Genomic DNA, 17,268 nt, shown 5'->3' on the forward strand with positions numbered 1-17,268 from the left:
CAACACACACACACACACACACAAATAAGAATCACAGCAGGAGAACAACCTGCCATGTTCTTCTCAGTTTCATCTGCCTGCCAGCACCTAAGGACCCAGCAGTGACTAAAAATAGAATTGCATACCACATGGGAAAATGGGTGGACTTGAGATATAGAAGGCAGGTAACTAAGAATCAGGAATTTCTTTTTTTTAATAAAGGAGTACTTCAGGTAAGCAATAGGTCTTAACTTAGAGAGTCCATGTATTTGTACTCTTTCTTCAAGTGATGTATGGCTACATTCAGGAATATTCTCTAAAGGTACCAACACATTCTCTTTAGCTGGTAATCTAGAGCTCTTCTATTATAACCTATAAAAATATGGGCATTATTTTTTCTACTTAATTAGAAATTCTCCAGGCAAAGATTATACATTAATTGAACCAATTTAATATCAAAGAACTTAAAGTTAATGATATACCTTCAAATCGCGATTGGAGCTGAGTCGTGTCTGATAAATGCTGCTTAGAATCACACATTAGATGATACCTAAAAACGCTGACCCCAAATTGAAAGGGGAATAATTAAGTCACTATGATTTCTTAACTCAAAAGACTTAATCCTGATTTAAAAGATATTATATGGTATATTTAATTTACTGGGACACATAATTTTAAATTTTTTAAATAATAAATCTGAAAGTAACCATGAGGTAGTTTTAGACCAAAATAATTAAAGTAGTGTGGTGCATACCAAGAGTCATCTCTGGGAGCATGACAGGACAAACATTTTCTATGTAATTATACATCAACTATTAGAATTTTCTAGCGTGTTAAAAGTATTCGAGAGTCATCCTTATTATCAACTTGAATTTTATTCTTCTTTTGTAGCATGGAGAGGTAAACTTTTTATATTCCTGAGTTACATTTCAGCAAAACAAAGTTAAAGGAAAAACAACAAAAAAAGACCCACGTGGTTGCTATCACTGAGATAGAAAAGTGGTTCAGAACTCCGCTTTGGAGAGAGGCTGAATGACATACATGTGGGAAAGAAGGGTGCTTCTGTGCTTGAATTCAGACTGGACCCGGGACTGGGCCAAGGCCAGAACACAAGACTAAGCATTCTTGTCCTAGGGCAGCCACCCAACCGACAGCACCCACACAGCAGTTCTGGAAGCTTTGAGAATATTCCCCTCTCTTTGCAGCATTTCCCATCTGGTTCTCCATCCTCCAACCACACGGAAGGATTCTTCCCCTCTGTGTCCTGACAGAACACGTTATGCTCCCTGCAGGGCACGGGAGCCAGGCAGGAGCCAAGGGGGCAGCTGCACTGCCTCGATGGGTTTCTAGCAAAGGAGCGTGGAAATCCCATGGACAGAGGAGCCTGTGGCTAGAGTCCAAGGGGTCGCTAAGAGTTGGACAAGACTGAGCCGGTGAGCATGAGCACCAGGCGGTTCCACCACTCCGACGGATCCAAAGCACACCTGAGTGCCCGCCAAAGCAACCCGCAGGAGGCCAGAGGGCAGAGGGCAGCCCCTGTGGCGGAGGGCTGAGGATGAAAGCCTAGACCGTCCTACAAGCACAGGGCCTGACTGGCCTGCACTTGAGAAAGACCTGAATAAACCTCCATCTAGGTTACCCTTGCAAACATCTTCTTTACAGTGGCACTGGTGGTTCAGAGGTAGAATTCTTGCCTCCCACGTGGGAGACCCGGGTTCGATTCCTGGCTAATGCATTCTGGTTCTCCGTTTTGGACTTCGCTGTTGGCTCAGACGGTAAAGAATCTGCCTCCAATACAGGAGGCCTCGACTGTGAAACGTCGCAGCGGCCCAGGGCTGTGTGCAGCTGTGCAAGGCTCCCAGCCCTGCCCTCGCGGCTCATCGCCCTTCACCTCTCCTTTCCTGGGCGTCGCTTTTGCTCTGGGGCAAGGACACAAAGTAGCGGACTGGGTCCCTCCTGGTCTAGCGGTAGCGCTGCGTGCTGCCGAGCCCAGGTCTTGCTCTCTTTGTGAACCTTGGTTTTCTCTGTCGTCAGGCTCGGTGATGAGTGGCGGATGATGAGCGGATCCGTTCACCTCCAGATCTCCTAGCGCTGAATTAAGAGACTTGCAGGTGGTCACCAACTCTTCCTCCAGCTGCGTCCCCCTGCCGCACCCCGTGCCTTTCGCGCCTGTTGGTTTTGCCAATGAGAAGGCACATCTCCGCGGGGGAAAAAGAAAGAGGAAGCCTGTTTCCGCCCGGTTTTGAACCGGGGACCTTTCGCGTGTGAGGCGAACGTGATAACCACCACACTACGGAAACGGGACAACCCCGATTCCTGAACACTGTATCCATGAAATCCCCAGGTCCCGCCACCACGAACCACACCACCAACTCTTAAGACTCAAAGAGGAACCTTGGAGCCCCAGGCTCTCTCAGGCACGGAGACGGCGGCTCCCGAGGGCCCTGCTTTAGGGTTCCCCGTCTGCCCTGAAGTGAGGCCCCTCGGGCCCCCACAGGTGGCCTTCGGGGCCCCGCACCCAACGCAGAATCCTCAGATCCTCAGCTGCGCACCCCTGAGTTCAGGGGTCGCCCCCCGCCGACTCCCCAGCTCCCGGCAGCCGCAGGAGGCGGGGACGGTGGGTGCGAGCGAGGCCCAGGTGACCCCGAAACCCAGCGGCGTGGAAGCCGCCCCTCCCGGGCTGCGGACCCGCGCCTCGGTGGTCCTCTTCTCGGGCCGGTGATCAGCGCTCCGTGCTCTCAGGAATGACCGACGCTTCCAATCCACCCGGGACGCGCCCTCGCCGCTGTTCCTTTGCACCTGACTCCTGTGCTCTTTTCTCTGAAAGTCCGTTGGGCACATCACTTCTCCGGTGTCCTCCTGGCAAAAGGGAGTCTCTTTGGTGTTGCCTAAAATGGCACCCCCACCGTCCCTGGGTGGGCTCGAACCACCAACCTTTCGGTTAACAGCCGAACGCGCTAACCGATTGCGCCCACAGAGACAGCATTACAGGGTTCATTGGGACTCTCTATGGAGTAGACACTCATTCCCGGGGTGAGCGCTCTGTCCGCCAGTAAAACGGTGCCACTTCCTTGCCCCTACCAGCCACAGATGCCAGCGCCCCCAGAGAAACCGCCATCCAGGCCTCGAACCTTCCAGGCCTGAACCGAAATAGATCCAAGGACAGCTGAACACCGGGTTGTTCCCATGATGGCTCTTCCCGTTTCCTCGCCTACACCCAACAAATGAGTTTGCCCACCCTGGCAAAGGCCTCCCAGGACGAGATTGAGCTTCGGTTTCCTGTGTCCACCAGGCGGTTTCCACCAGAGTGGGATTTCCGTGGGGTTCAGATGGTAAGAATCCGTCTACAATGCAGGACACCCTGGTTCAATCCTTGATTTTGGAAGATCCCCTGGAGAAGGGAATAGTCACCCGCTGCAGTATTCTTACCTGGAGAATCTTTGGACAGTGGAGCCTGGCAGCTTACAGTCCCTAGGTACACAAAGAGTTGAACACGACTGAGAGACCCTGACTTCTCTTTAAGTGAGTATAGCTCGTTTGTCTGAGTGTTTTCTTTAAATGGTTATTTTTACTCACATTGTAAATTTAACAAATATACACTTGTGAGAATAACTTCAGTTCAGTTCAGTTCAGTTCAGTTCATTCGCTCAGTCGTGTCCGACTCTTTGTGACCCCATGAATCACAGTTCGCCAGGCCTCCCTGTCCATCACCATCTCCCGCAGTTCACTGAGACTCACATCCATCGAGTCCATGATGCCATCCAGCCATCTCATCCTCTGTCGTCCCCTTCTCCTCCTGCCCCCAATCCCTCCCAACATCAGAGTCTTTTCCAGTGAGTCAACTCTTCACATGAGGTGGCCAAAGTACTGAAGCTTCAGCTTTAACATCATTCCTTCCAAAGAAATCCCAGGGCTGATCTCCTTCAGAATGGACTGGTTGGATCTCCTTGCAGTCTAAGGGACTCTCAAGAGTCTTCTCCAACACCACAGTTCAAAAGCATCAATTCTTCGCCGCTCAGCCTTCTTCACAGTCCAACTCTCACATCCATACAGGACCACAGGAAAAACCATAGCCTTAACTAGATGGACCTTAGTTGGCAAGGTAATGTCTCTGCTTTTGAATATACTATCTAGGTTGTTCATAACTTTTCTTCCAAGAAGTAAGTGTCTTTTAACTTCATGGCTGCAATCACCATCTGCAGTGATTTTGGAGCCCCCCCCCCCCCAAAAAAAAAATCTGACACTGTTTCCACCGTTTTCCCCATCTATTTCCCATGAAGTGATGGGACTAGATGCCATGATCTTCATTTTCTGAATGTTGAGCTTTAAGCCAACTTTTTTCCCTCCTCTTTCACTTTCATCAAGAGGCTTCTTAGTTCCTCTTCACTTTCTGCCATAAGGGTTGTGTCATCTGCATATCTGAAATTATTGATATTTCTCCCGGCAATCTTGATTCCAGCTTGTGTTTCTTCCAGTCCAGCGTTTCTCATGATGTACTCTGCATAGAAGTTAAATAAGCAGGGTGACAATATACAGCCTTGACGTACTCCTTTTCCTATTTGGAACCAGTGTGTTGTTCCATGTCCAGTTCTAACTGTTGCTTCCTGACCTGCATACAGATTTCTCAAGAGGCAGGTTAGGTGGTCTGATATTCCCATCTCTTTCAGAATTTTCCACAGTTTATTGTGATCCATACAGTCAAAGGCTCTGGCATAGTCAATAAAGCAGAAATAGATGTTTTCCTGGAACTCTCTTGCTTTTTCCATGGTCCAGCGGATGTTGACAATTTGATCTCTGGTTCCTTACCCGTCTCCAAATCAGAAATATATGAAGAATAAAAGAAGAGTTCTCCTGCCTCCATTCCCACTCCACCACTGACAAACCTTATATGTTACAGGTAAGAGATGGTGGCAGCTTAGGAGTGTGATGAGCGCTGTGAGAAAACTAAGGGACCCAGGAAACCCCGCCTCCCGCCCTGACAACTGTCTGCCCCCTCTGGGCTATGGCAAAAGGGTGAAGGCAAAGAAAAAGAAAATAACACTCTTATTTGCAGAAATTTTACCTCCAGATGGGACACTCTGGTTTACCTAAATAGAATATGCGGTTGGTGATAGGGACCTAGGGGGTCCTCCCTGGCACAAAACCCAAAGTGGATTTCACTTCATTTTCTGAGGTGAGAGTGAGCTGAGTCGATCAAAGGAGAGGAGCAGAGAGAAAGCGAGAGGGATGAGCACCCACAGGAGTCAACCATATTGGAGTCTCCTCAGGGCCTTAGAAGAACTATCCTGAGGTTATAGGTGGGACGTATGGAGGCTATTGTGTAGACTAAATGAGATAATCAAATAACACAGCTGGCACAGTAGGTGGCCAATATTAAGTATGTTCTAGGAGGAAACAATTAAAGATAAGCTGGCACTTCAGTCTTTTGTAACATTTGAATACATTTTTAAACATTTCAATAAATTTTGTCATGATGAATGTAACATCCATTCACAAAATAAATGTATATTAAAGAATAGTGAAGTGATAGTGAAGTTGCTTAGTCGTGTCCGACTCTTTGCGTCCCCATGGACCTTAGCCTACCTGGCTCCTCTGTCCATGGGATTTTCCAGGCAATAGTACTGGAGTAGATTGCCATTTTCTTCTCCAGGGGATCTTCCCGACCAAGGGATTGAACCCAGGTCTCCCGAATTGTAGACAGACGCTTTACCATCTGAGCCACCAGGGAAGTCATATTAAAGAATAGAATAGAAAATTTAAAATGGAATTTATAAAAAGAATACGCCCACAAAAGGGACTTGCTTATAGTAGCTTTGTTCATAATAGTCCCCAAATTGAAAACCATTCAAATGTCTAGCACAAAGTGAATAGATATGATTGTGACATAGTCACTCCAAGAAACACTACTCTTCAATAAAATGAAACAAATTTCTGATACATGGCAACGATATGGATTAAAACTTCATTCACCCTGAGTGATGAAAAAAGTACATACTCTGCGGGGCCACCTATGGGAATTACTCCACTACTACCCTACTCCTCTGTGTCTTGTGTACACACACACACACACACACACAAGGACTTACGTCCAGGTAGTCTCTGATCCTCAGAGAGGATCTCTGGAGGAAAGCAGGTTGACTGGGAATCCTAGAATGCATGAAAAAGTAGGCTCATCGTCATCACCCTGTAAACGCCTTTTACCAAGGACATTTCCTCCATTGTTTGTAGCACTCTCTAGTTAACCTTTTCCGTATATTTCTCCAATTAATTTGGTTCTATCCATTTCCTCCTTTTTTCCCTGCATTTTTCCTCCATCGCATCATAGAAAAAGCAAGAGAATTCCAGAAAGACATCTATTTCTGCTTCATTGACTCCACTAAAGCCTTTGACTGTGTGGATCACAACAAAATATGGAAAATTCTTCAAGAGGTGGGAATAGCAGACCATCTTACCTGCCTCCAGAAAAACCTGTATGCAGGTCAAGGAGAGATGAAACCAGTCAGTCCTAAAGGAAATCAACCCTGAATATTCTTTGGGAGGACTGATGCTGAAGCTGAAGCTGCAAGCCTCATTCCACGAGGCAGACCTCTATTTTGTATTTAAAATGTGAATCTAAAACCTTGGAGGAAAGTGAAGTTGTTTCCGCCCGGTTTCGAACCGGGGACCTTTCGCGTGTTAGGCGAACGTGATAACCACTACACTACGGAAACCACACGACCACTTGTGTCTAGTGACATATTCAAGAACTGCATGTTTGAACACACCTGACCTTCAAATTTTCAAAGGAAGAGGACTCTGAAAACAATCCGTCAGGCAAGGATCTGCAGTTCCTGAAAGGGCCTGATTTAGGGTTCCTCGCCTCTCCCGGGGCGAGGTCCCTGTGTGCCAGCTTTGCGCCCAAGAGCAGAGGTCGCCTCCCCTGACTCCCCAGTTCTCAGAAGCCTCAGGAGCGGGGGGAGTAAGGTGCGTCCTGAGCCCCAGGTGGCCCCACGTCCGTCAAGGTGGACACAGCCCTTCCAGAGGCAGATCCAGTGCCTTGGAGTCCCTTTCATGGCGCCAGCGGGGACCTGGCTCGATGCTTCCAATCCCACTCGGGAAACAGAGGACCCGCCCTCCCCTCTGCCCCGCCTGACCCGTGCGCTCCTCTCTCGCAGGCCTTTCAGAGCAGCGCTTCTCCGGCGCCGCCTAGCACCGGGGGTTCCTCAGATTCCTGCCTCTGTGGCTGATGCTAGTCCTCTAGTTTCAGTCCAGACTTGCATCACGCTTTCACGTTTAGCAGGAACCGCCGCAAAGACTGAGGCTCGGGTCATTTGTTGAATTCCTTTGCCTACCAGGCCCAGCGTAAAGCCGCAGAGGAGCCAGGCGCGGTCCACGCAGATCTAACCGTCTTCATTCCAAACTTGAGATTCTGCTTGAAGGACCGCTTAGTTTTACATTTTACAATGTCTGAAACGCCTCTTGTTTTCCTTTTATAATTTTGCTGTTCAACAGGTCGTGGAGCGCGAGTTTAAGAGAGGTAAAGGCGTTTTGTTTTGTTTTGTTTTGTTTTTCAGAAAGCCGGTGTCTTGAAGGGTCTTCGTATGTACCTCACAGCAGGCAGAGTTTCTTTTCGCTGAAAGGGTTTAATGCAAGGTTGTCTGTGTGTCTGTCTGTCTCTGGTTTCCTTTAGCAGTAGAGCTTCTCAATCTGGGGAATGCACGTGCCCTTTCCTCCAGCAGTGGCTTTCCTCCTTTTCTCAGTGCAGCGTTGCCTTCGCGTCTGAGGTTCACGGGCTCAGACCCCGAGGCAGGCGCGGGCCGCATGCGCACCGGCCCCCAGGCCGCAGGGCTCCTCCTGGTTCCGCGTGGACTCCGAGTGCGGTCGAGAGTGTGAGCGCGACAGCACCTCAAGCGCGCTAGAGGCCTGAGTTCCCAAAGAGGCGGACTTGAAAAGGGCTTTAGATCAGGGCGTTTCTCGAGATTTCGCCTTGCTTTCCTCCCCTGCAGGTCCTAGTTGTCACCTCCCACCTCCAGACAGAGGAGCGGATTCATCGTTTTCTGTCGCGTCCGGCATGCTGACGTCCCACGTGGACGGGACGAGGGTGAGGTGGTCCTCTCCCCGTCAGGGTGGACGCACAGCGGACGCCCGAGGGACCACAGACACACGGCTCCCTGCAGCAGAAATGGTGGGCACAGGGCTTCGGAGCCGGCGAGTGGAGCGCGCCGAGGGGACGGATCCATCCCCTGCCCCCGAAGGTGTGACAAAGCGCAACGACGCCCGCCCAACCCCTGGATCAGAGGTTCAGCCTCATCCAAGAACTGGACAAGGTAGGCTCCGCAGGTCGTGAGGGAAGACCTGGAATCCAGGTGTGGTGAGAGGTCAAGCTCTCTTTCTGAACCTAACTTGCGAAGCAGGGGCCACTTGGTTCTCAGCTGGTGAGGGGCGGGTCCATCTACTCCCTGATCTTGACCTGATTCGGGGCCTCCCCTGATAGCGGCTCGAGGACCGGCTGCTTTTCCTCCTGGATCAGCTCAATCCGCAGAGCCCGACCCTCTTCATCATTGTGTCTTTGGCTGGAAACCGCGGTATAGAGTTGAATTCGTTCCCTTTTGTTCTCTGACTCAAATCAGATTGTCCCGCGGGTGTGCTGGGGTGAGGGAAAGCGAAGTGTCTTCACAAGGGACGAACTTCTTGGTTTTCAGAGAATAATAGGTGTCACAGGTAGAGACGATGTAGGGCCCAGATGAAAAGGTGAGGGGATATCAGGCGGTCAAAGTATCCTGCAGTCAGCTTTGTCCTGTGCCCTCCTTGGATTCGCTGACTGTGGCTTGTTCTACAAGGTGACTCAGAGCAGAGAAAGATGGGCTGGTTGTAGGCCCTATGGAGCTTTCTGGTTGTAAGGAACTGTTCCCCAGTTTCTTCAGTTCAGTAGTGATCCAAGGACAGCAACACATCAGGCTTCCCTGTCTCTCACCAAACCCTGGAGTTGTTCAAATGCATGTGTATTGAGTCGGTGATGCCATCCAACCATCTCATCCTCAGCCACCCACTCCTCCTCTTGCCTTCAATCTTTCCCAGCATCAGAGACTTTTACACTGAGTCAGCTCTTCCCACCAGGTGGCCAAAATATTGGAGCTTCAACTTCAGCATTAGTCCTTCTGATGAGTATTCAGGACTGATTTCCTTTAGGATGGACTGGTTGGATCTCCTTGCAGTCCAAGGGGCTCTCAAGAGGCTTCTCCAACACCAGTTTAAACGCATCAATTCTTTGGTACTCAGTTTCCTTTATAGTCCAACTCTCACATCCATACACGACTACTGGAAGAACCATAGCTTTGATTAGACCGACCTGTGTTGGCAAAGGAATATCTCTGGTTTTTAATATGCTGTCTAGGTTGGTCATAGCTTTTCTTCCAAGGAGCAAGCGTCTTTTAATTTCATGGCGGTGGTCCCCATGTACAGTGATTTTGGAGCCCAAGAAAATAAAGTCTCTCACTGTGTCCATTGTTTCCCCATCTATTTGCCATGAAGTGATGGGATCGGATGCCATGATCTTACTTTTTTGGATGTTGAATATTAAGCCAGCTTTTTCACTCTCCTCTTTCACTTTCATCAAGAGGCTCTTTACTTCCTTTTCGCTTTCTGCCATAAACCTGGTGTCGTCTGCATATATAAGGGTATTGATATTTCTTGCAGAAATGTAGATTCCAGCTTGTGCTTCATCCAGGCAGGCATTTCACATGATGTACTTTGCATAGAAGTTAAATAAGCAGGGTGACAGCACACAGTCTTGACATACTCCTTTCAGTTTGGAACCAGTCCGTTCTTTCATGTCTGATTCTAACTGTTGCTTCTTGACCTGCATACAGATTTCTCAGGAGGCAGGTAAGGTGGTCTGGTATTCCCATCTCTTGAAGAATTTTCCACAGTTTGTTGTGATCCACACAGTCAAAGTCTTTGGCGTACTCAAGATAGCAGAAGTAGATATTTTTCTGGAACCCTCTTGCTTTTACTATGAATCAACGGATGTCGGCAATTTGATCTCTGGTTCCTCTGCCTTTTCTGAATCCAGCTTGCACATATGGACATTCTCAGTTTACATACTGTGAAAGCCTCACAGTGAGAATTTTGACCATTACTTTGCTAACATGTGAGATGAGCGCAATTGTGTGGTAGTTGGAACATTCTTTGGCACTGCCTTTGTTTGGGAGTGGAATGAAAACCGACCTTTTCCAGTCCTGTGGCCGCTGCTGAGTTTTCCAAATTTACGGGGATACTGAGTGCAGCATTTTAACAGCCAAGCCTCCCTGTCCATCACAAGAGTTTTTTGAATGTTCTTCCCAATGGCCCATGAGTTATAAGTAGTCCAGTCTGTGTGGGGAGATCACTTACATACGATTGCTTGTCCTGTGTGGTGAGCACCAGGCGTTGTTCCAGGATCCTTTAAAAATGTTCTTTCCTTGGCCTCAGGCACTTTCTTCATAAGGATACCCGGATCATTACTCTGCTGAATACTTGAGGGAGACCCTTTCATATCTCAGCATTCTCTGTCTCCCACTGTCTCATCACTGGACCTTTCTTCATGTTTCTTTTTTTATTATTAACTTTTATTTGAGTATAACTGCCTTACGATGTGTTAATTATGATGTTGTGTTAATAGCACAGTGAATCGGCTATACATATACATATATCCCCTCTTGTTAGGATTTCCTTCTCATTTAGGTAACCACAGAGCATCCAGTAATTCCCTATGCCATACACTCAGTTCAGTCGCTCAGTCATGTTTGACTCTTTGTGACCCCATGAACCGTAACACACCAGGCCTCCCTGTCCATCACCAACTCCCGGAGTCCACCCAAACCTATGTCCACTGAGTTGGTGATGCCATCCAACCATCTCATCCTCTGTCATCCCCTTCTTCTCCTGCCCTCAATCTTTCCCAGCATCAGGGTCTTTTCAAATGAGTCAGCTCTTCACATGAAGTGGCCAAAGTATTGGAGATTCAGTTTCAACATCAGTCCTTCCCATGAACACCCAGGACTGATCTCCTTTAGGATGGGCTGGTTGGATCTCCTTGCCGTCGAGGGGACTCTCAAGAGTCTTCTCTAACACCACAGTTCAAAAGCATCAATTCTTCTGTGCTCACCTTTCTTTATATCCAACTCTCACATCCATACACAACCACTGGAACAACCATAGCCTTGACTAGACGGACCTTTGTTGGCAAAGTAATATCTCTGCTTTTTAATATGCTGTCTAGGTTGGTGATAACTTTCCTTCCAAGGAGTAAGCATCTTTTAATATCATGGCTGCAGTCACCATCTGCAGTGATTTTGGAGCTCAGAAAAAGGAAGTCTGCCATGGTTTCTACTGTTTCCCCATCTATGTGCCATGAAGTAATGGGGCTGGATGCCCTGATCTTAGATTTCTGATGTGGAGCTTTAAAACAACATTTTCACTCTCCTCTTTCACTTTCATCAAGAGGCTCTTTAATTCTTCCTCACTTTCTGCCATAAGGGTGCTGTCATACATAGCATCAATAGTGTATATAGGTAAATCCTAATTTCCCAATTCCCTGAACTCCCCTTTCAGCTTTGATATCCATACCTTTGCTCTTTACATCTGCTTTGCAAATAAGAATCACTGGATCTTTGTCCTGTGAGCTCTAGCTGCCTTACTCTCCACCAATATTCAGCTTCATCTCCAGAGTCAAATGAAAAATTGACCTGAAATCCTCCTCTTGGTGCCCAGCGTGGGAACTCACTGAAAGCAGGAAGGTGGGCCCATGACAAGACTCATCTTGTTTGTTTGTCACCTCTCAAGGCTTGCTATCCTTTGCTGCCTGATTTCCAGTGTCTTAGAAATCAGTATTTCACGTATTTTTGTGTTTTTTATTCCTTTGGGAGCGGGACAAAGGTGGAGAGTGAGATTTGGAAGGTGGGTTAATCTGATTTTCTGTCAGTGCACCTTTGCTAGAAACTGAAAGCATCTCTTTATGTTCTTAGTTTTCCCTAAAGAGATGTACTAATTTATATTCCAATGTATTTTGCCGACTCAAGGAAAGAGTCTTTTTCTTCACGGTCTTGCCATCACAAGAAATTGTCAATACACCTGTCTGTTACTCTAACAAAGGGATTTGTGCCCTACTGACTCAACTTAGCGGCAGGTACAACGAAAAGACAATGTGTGCATTTCCCAGAGATTGCACATATTCAGCAGCTAAGCTTCCAAGCTGATTGGAAAGTATTCTAATAATTGTAACTGTTTTCAGTGGTGACCAAGTCATTGAGTCCAGACAAGACGAGCCAGAATGACTCTGGAGAGCCTCTTGCAGAGCAGCTTATGGATTACAGGAGTTAAAAAAAAAACAAAAACAAAAACAAAACCCCACTGGTCCCAGACATTTACCCTCTTCCCTTCATGAGTTGTATTTTGGCTTTGGTTGGATGCACACAATCTAATGAGGGGTCTCCCTCTGGTATATGGGCGCATTTGCAAGCCCGAGACTCTCTCTGTATGATATCTCAACAGTACGGGGGCTACATCTGCAAAAATTATCTCATTTGAGACAAATTGTTGCAAGCTACAGAAACCTGGATCCTTTAGAGTTCCTGGTTCCCCTTCCACTGATTCCTCAGTTGAAGTTGATGACGAAAGAAGAGCTCTTCAGATTTTCCGTACTCAGTCGAGATGTCTCTAGGTTCTAGGACATTTCTCTCTGCCCTTCTCTCTCCCTTTTGGAGTTTGTGCCTTTCTGTCCCTTATACTCTAGACCTCTGTGGATCTTACCCACATTCTGTCCTCTTCATCAGTTTTCTGGAAACTGTGCCTTAGGAGTCCTTCAGTCAGCAAGCACTTACTAGGTGCTCACCAGGTACCAGGCCCTTCTCCTGGAAAACTGCTGTATCAGGAGTAAAGCCAAGGTCCCACTCCTTGGTCCATTCACACCAGGAGGCATCAAAAATAAGATACACACACACACACACACACACACACACAAATAAGAATCACAGCAGGAGAACAACCTGCCACGTTCTTCTCAGGTTCATCTGCCTGCCAGCACCTAAGGACCCCAGCAGTGACTAAAAAAAGAATTACATACCACATGGGAAAATGGGTGACTTGAGATATAGAAGGCAGGTAACTAAGAATCAGGAATTTCTTTTTTTTTTTAATAAAGGAGTACTTCAGGTAAGCAATAGGCCTTAACTTAGAGAGTCCATGTGTTGTACTCTTCTTCAAGTGATATATGGCTACATTCAGGAATATCTCCTAAAGGTACCAACACATTCTCTTTAGCTGGTAATTAAGAGCTCTCCTATTATAACCTTATAAAAATATGGGCATTATTTTTTCTACTTAATTAGAAATTCTCCAGGCAAAGATTATATGTTAATTGAACCAATTTAATATCAAAGAACCTAAAGTTAGTGATATATCTTCAAATCGCAATTGGAGCTGAGTTGTGTCTGATAAATGCTGCTTAGAATCACACATTAGATGATACCTAAAAACGTTGACCCCAAATTGAAAGGGGAATAATTAAGTCACTATGATTTCTTAAATCAAAAGACTTAATCCTGATTTAAAAGATATTATATGGTATATTTAATTTACTGGGACACATAATTTTAAATTTTATAAATAATAAATCTGAAAGTAACCATGAGGTAGTTTTTAGACCAAAATAATTAAAGTAGTGTGGTGCATACCAAGAGTCATCTCTGGGAGCATGACAGGACAAACATTTTCTATGTAATTATACATCAACTATTAGAATTCTCTAGCGTGTTAAAAGTATTCGAGAGTCATCCTTATTATCAACTTGAATTTTATTCTTGTTTGTAGCATGGAGAGCACTAATTCTCTAAAGCTAAAACCTTTTTTATATTCCTGAGTTACATTTCAGCAAAACAAAGTTAAAAAAACAAAAAAAGACCCACGTGGTTGCTATTCACTGAGATAGAAAAGGTGGTTCAGAACTCCGCTTTGGAGAGAGGCTGAATGACATACGTGTGGGAAAGCTGGGTGCCTCTGTGCTTGAATTCAGACTGGACCTGGGACTGGGTCAAGGCCAGAACACAAGACTAAGCATTCTTGTCCTAGGGCAGCCACCCAACCGACAGCACCCACACAGCAGTTCTGGGAAGCTTTTGAGAATATTCCCCTCTCTTTGCAGCATTTCCCATCTGGTTCTCCATCCTCCAACCACACGGAAGGATTCTTCCCCTCTGTGTCCTGACAGAACACGTTATGCTCCCTGCAGGGCACAGGGAGCCAGGCAGGAGCCAAGGGGGCAGCTGCACTGCCTCGATGGGTTTCTAGCAAAGGAGCGTGGAAATCCCATGGACAGAGGAGCCTGGTGGGCTAGAGTCCGAGGGGTCGCAAAGAGTTGGGCAAGACTCAGCCGGTGAGCACGAGCACCAGGCGGTTCCACCACTCCGACGGATCCAAAGCACACCTGAGTGCCCGCCAAAGCAACCCGCAGGAGGCCAGAGGGCAGAGGGCAGCCCGTGCCCCGGAGGGCGGAGGATGAAAGCCTAGACGTCCTACAAGCACAGGGCCTGAGTGGCCTGCACTTGAGAAAGACCTGAATAAACTCCCTCTAGGTTGCCCTTGCAAACACTCTCTCTTCAGCGGCATTGGTGGTTCAGTGGTAGAATTCTCGCCTCCCACGCGGGAGACCCGGGTTCGATTCCCGGCCAATGCATTAAGGTTGTGTTTCTTTTGGTCCTCGCTGGTTCCATACAGGAGACCTGGGCTGGGAGATTCCCCTGGAGAAGGAAATGGCAACCTACTCCAGTATTCTTGCCTGGAGTAATCGGCCCAAGGGATGGCAAAAAGTCCAAAAGGACTGAGCGACTACCACACATATAGCTTCTCTACATCCTACAGAGAGCGGATTCCAGGTGCCTGAAGGGCCAAGAGGGCCCTCTTCCGGACGGTAAAGCTGTTCGCTGGCCTTGGAAGACAGGTCCCACAGAAGTTAGCTTTGAGAGGGACGCCAAAACAAAGGAACAATCCCGAGATATCCGCACGTTACTATCAAGTGATGTCATAACTCTCATCCAAAGAAAGAATGTGATGTTAACTGGGCACTTAGGTACAGAATATAGGATGTTCGTATTCTTGCAAACTTTTGGTATCTTACAAAAGCTTTTTGGTTTGGGATTTTAATGAATTTTTGGAACGGAAGCCTCACTTTCTCTTTGAATGGAAATTCTGTTAAGTAAGAGTCTGGGTTTACCATGCCAGGAGAAAAGAGTGGAGGCCAGAGCTGGCCAGCCAGGCTGCACATGGCATCTCAGCTCCAACAGCCAGCCTGAGTTCCAGGACCCTGAGGCCCGCACTCAGCGGCATTTAGAAACTCTGTGCAGAAATGTTCTGCACTGGACCTTTAAGCAAAATACAGTCCCGATCTGGGAGGGCAGAGAGAGACTCGTGTGCGTGCAGACGCTGGAAGAAAGAAAGTTTTCCCTGACCGGGAATCGAACCCGGCCGCGGCGGTGAAAGCGCCAAATCCTAGCCACTAGACCACCAGGGAGCTGTAGACAAACAGGCTTGTTTAGCCTCTGCAGGTGAAAGGTGAGTGGAAGATGACCCTTCGGAAAGTCAGCAAGCTGGAAAGGCACGTCGCAGCGGCCCAGGGCTGTGTGCAGCTGTGCAAGGCTCCCAGCCCTGCCCTCGCGGCTCATCGGCCTTCACCTCTCCTTTCCTGGGCGTCGCTTTTGCTCTGGGGCAACGACACAAAGTAGCGGACTGGGTCCCTCCTGGTCTAGCGGTAGCGCTGCGTGCTGCCGAGCCCAGGTCTTGCTCTCTTTGTGAACCTCGGTTTTCTCTGTCGTCAGGCTCGGTGATGAGTGGCGGATGATGAGTGGATCCGTCCACCTCCAGATCTCCTAGCGCTGAATAAAGAGACTTGCAGGTGGTCACCACCTCTTCCTCCAGCTGCGTCCCCTGCCGCACCCCGTGCCTTTCGCGCTGTTGGTTTTGCCAATGAGAAGGCACATCTCGCGGGAGAAAAAGAAAGAGGAAGCCTGTTTCCGCCCGGTTTCGAACCGGGGACCTTTCGCGTGTGAGGCGAACGTGATAACCACTACACTACGGAAACGGACAACCCCTATTCCTGAACACTGTATCCATGAAATCCCAGTTCCGCCACCACGAACCACACCACCAACTCTTAAGACTCAAAGAGGAACCTTGGAGCCCCAGGCTCTCTCAGGCACGGAGACGGCGGCTCCGAGGGCCCTGCTTTAGGGTTCCCCCTCTTCCCTGAAGTGAGGCCCCTCGGGCCCCCACAGGTGGCCTTCGGGGCCCCGCACCCAACGCAGAATCCTCAGATCCTCAGCTGCGCACCCTGAGTTCAGGGGTCGCCCCGCCGACTCCCCAGCTCCCGGCAGCAGCAGGAGGCGGGGACGGTGGGTGCGCCCGAGGCCCAGGTGACCCCGAAACCCAGCGGTGTGAAAGCCGCCCCTCCCGGGCTGCGGACCCGCGCCTCGGTGGTCCTCTTCTCGGCGCCGGCGATCAGCGCTCCGTGCTCTCAGGAATGACCGACGCTTCCAATCCACCCGGGACGCGCCCTCGCCCCTGTTCCTTAGCACCTGACTCCTGTGCTCTTTCTCTGAAAGTCCGTTGGGCGCATCACTTCTCCGGTGTCCTCTCTGGCAAAAGGGAGTCTCTTTGGTGTTGCCTAAAATGGCACCCCCACCGTCCCTGGGTGGGCTCGAACCACCAACCTTTCAGTTAACAGCCGAACGCGCTAACCGATTGCACCACAGAGACAGCATTACAGGGTTCATTGGGACTCTCTATGGAGTAGACACTCATTCCCGGGGTGAGCGCTCTGTCTGCCAGAAAAACGGTGCCACTTCCCTGCCCCCTACCCGCCACAGATGCCGCCCCCAGAGAAACCGCCACCCAGGTGTCGAACCTTCCTGGCCTGAACCAAAATAGATACAAGGACAGCTGAACACGGGCTTGCTCCCGTGATGGCTCTTCCTTTTCCTCGCCTACACCCAACAAATGACTTTGCCCACCTGGCAAAGGCTCCGGGGCAGAGGTTGGGGCTTCAGTTTCCTGCGTCCACCAGGCGGTTTCCACCGAGTGGGCTTCCCTTGGGGTTCAGATGGTAAGAATTCGTCTACAATGCAAGACACCCTGGTTCAATCCTTGATTTTGGAAGATCCCCTGGAGAAGGGAATAGTCACTCACTCCAGTATTCTTACCTGGAGAATTTGGACAGTGGAGCCTGGCGGCCTACAGTCCCTAGGGACACAAAGAGTTGAACAGGACTGAGAGACATTGACT

At 48.6% G+C, this 17,268-nt stretch overlaps 7 non-coding genes across 7 annotated transcripts; 1 reads left to right on the forward strand and 6 right to left on the reverse strand.

Annotated features, from left to right (window-relative positions):
* Positions 1–2,206: 2,206 nt before the first annotated feature.
* On the reverse strand, positions 2,207–2,279 carry TRNAV-CAC. Its single transcript has one exon. It is a non-coding gene; the product is annotated as a tRNA-Val (tRNA).
* A 606-nt stretch (positions 2,280–2,885) lies between these two features.
* TRNAN-GUU lies at positions 2,886–2,960 on the reverse strand. The gene has a single exon. It is a non-coding gene; the product is annotated as a tRNA-Asn (tRNA).
* Positions 2,961–6,616: 3,656 nt separating this feature from the next.
* Positions 6,617–6,689, reverse strand: TRNAV-AAC. Its single transcript has one exon. It is a non-coding gene; the product is annotated as a tRNA-Val (tRNA).
* Positions 6,690–14,597: 7,908 nt separating this feature from the next.
* On the forward strand, positions 14,598–14,668 carry TRNAG-CCC. The gene has a single exon. It is a non-coding gene; the product is annotated as a tRNA-Gly (tRNA).
* A 763-nt stretch (positions 14,669–15,431) lies between these two features.
* TRNAE-UUC lies at positions 15,432–15,502 on the reverse strand. The gene has a single exon. It is a non-coding gene; the product is annotated as a tRNA-Glu (tRNA).
* Positions 15,503–15,996: 494 nt separating this feature from the next.
* On the reverse strand, positions 15,997–16,069 carry TRNAV-CAC. Its single transcript has one exon. It is a non-coding gene; the product is annotated as a tRNA-Val (tRNA).
* A 600-nt stretch (positions 16,070–16,669) lies between these two features.
* On the reverse strand, positions 16,670–16,743 carry TRNAN-GUU. Its single transcript has one exon. It is a non-coding gene; the product is annotated as a tRNA-Asn (tRNA).
* Positions 16,744–17,268: the final 525 nt, after the last annotated feature.

The sequence above is a fragment of the Capra hircus genome, unplaced genomic scaffold (genome assembly GCF_001704415.2).
Source record: "Capra hircus breed San Clemente unplaced genomic scaffold, ASM170441v1, whole genome shotgun sequence".
Taxonomy (NCBI): domain Eukaryota; kingdom Metazoa; phylum Chordata; class Mammalia; order Artiodactyla; family Bovidae; genus Capra; species Capra hircus.